Consider the following 1582-nt stretch of genomic DNA (forward strand, 5'->3'; position numbering starts at 1 on the left):
CGGCCTAGACCTGTTTATTTCAACATTCACATTAGCTCCTTAATAATGTGTGTCATGTATGAAAGGAGAATGAGCTCAGCAATTAACCATGTTCCACCTCTGTGCCTTTCGTTTCTTTCTTTCCTTTCACATTTTACCCCTCTCATCTCAGAACTGAGACAAAGGTTGGCTTGGGCTTCATTTCTTGAATTCTTCAGCTGTAAGACTTGAAAGAAGTGGAAGGAAATCATGAATGTAAAACAAGGATAGAATTTAATTGTAAAAGTTAAATCTCTGGGGCTGTGTTAACAGTAAGAGTGGAGAGTAAGAGTTACTAAATAGTAAACTCCATATGGGCAGAGAATTTTTTCCCATTTAGTTCACTAGATAGCTTATACCAGTGCCTACCATATGATAAGCACTCAGTTAATAAATGCATGACACTAGGAAAAGGCACTTGCTAACTTTCTTTCTTTTTTTTTTTTAATTTTTCTCCAAATTCCTGGTTTAATAAGGACTTGTTTGTTTTGAGGAAAAAAGGTCCCAAACATCAGGCTGTTCACAAAAATAACCCACAGTATCAACTTTAGAAAACAAATCTTATGGGCCGGGTGCGGTGGCTCAAGCCTGTAATCCCAGCACTTTGGGAGGCCGAGGGGGGTGGATCACGAGGTCAAGAGATCGAGACCATCCTGGTCAACATGGTGAAACCCCGTCTCTACTAAAACTACAAAACATTAGCTGGGCATGGTGGTACGTGCCTGTAATCCCAGCTACTCAGGAGGCTGAGGCAGGAGAATTGCCTGAACCCAGGAGGCGGAGGTTGCGGTGAGCCGAGATTGCGCCATTGCACTCCAGCCTGGGTAACAAGAGCAAAACTCTGTCTCAAAAAAAAAAAAAAAAAACCTTAAGACTTTAACACTAATTATTTTTCTAGAGGATACATTTGACATGCCAACTCTCATTCACAAAAATACATGGTTACATTTTTGTTGAACTACCCCACACAGCACACTAATGTTGGGGTATAACACACATACTTCTGACTCAAAGCTGCTTTTAGGAGCTACTCAACTAAATGAGCTTGCCTTTGCAGTTAGGGAAGCAACTACTGAACTATGAATGAAAAGAACTGTACTCCCTGCACAACAAGAGATTATTTTGGAGACAGTAGATAAAAAGCATCCATACTTTTTATTAAGTCATAAAGAGGTATCAAAATTAAAAGCAAAAATTACAGGTAAGACTTAAAACTACTAGGAGTGTCAAAGGAAGTGAAAATGGGACTAGGGACAGGGCAATAGGAACTAATGAACATGGGAAGGACAAGGATGGGGAGGACAGTGAGCATGTGCTGAAGATACTAGGGGAGAGGATCTGGTGAAAAATTTGATCTTAGGCAAGCGCCTAGGTAAAGAAATGATAGGCAAGCGCCTAGGTAAAGAAATGATAGGCAAGCGCCTAGGTAAAGAAATGATGGGCAAGCCGGGCACGGTGGCTCAAGCCTGTAATCCCAGCACTTTGGGAGGCCAAGGCGGGTGTTTCTTTTCAATTTTTTCCAGGTTTTCCAGGAGAGAATCCACTTTTTGTTTTATCTGGGTCA

At 41.2% G+C, this 1582-nt stretch overlaps 1 long non-coding RNA gene across 1 annotated transcript; it reads right to left on the reverse strand.

The window, feature by feature from the left end:
- Positions 1-444: 444 nt before the first annotated feature.
- LOC116548052 lies at positions 445-1406 on the reverse strand. Its single transcript, XR_004267288.1, has 2 exons — positions 886-1406; positions 445-578 (listed from the first exon to the last, which is right to left on the reverse strand). It is a non-coding gene; the product is annotated as an uncharacterized LOC116548052 (long non-coding RNA).
- Positions 1407-1582: the final 176 nt, after the last annotated feature.

This window comes from Sapajus apella, unplaced genomic scaffold (genome assembly GCF_009761245.1).
Source record: "Sapajus apella isolate SASKATOON/1434 unplaced genomic scaffold, GSC_monkey_1.0 scaffold6566, whole genome shotgun sequence".
NCBI lineage: Eukaryota > Metazoa > Chordata > Mammalia > Primates > Cebidae > Sapajus > Sapajus apella.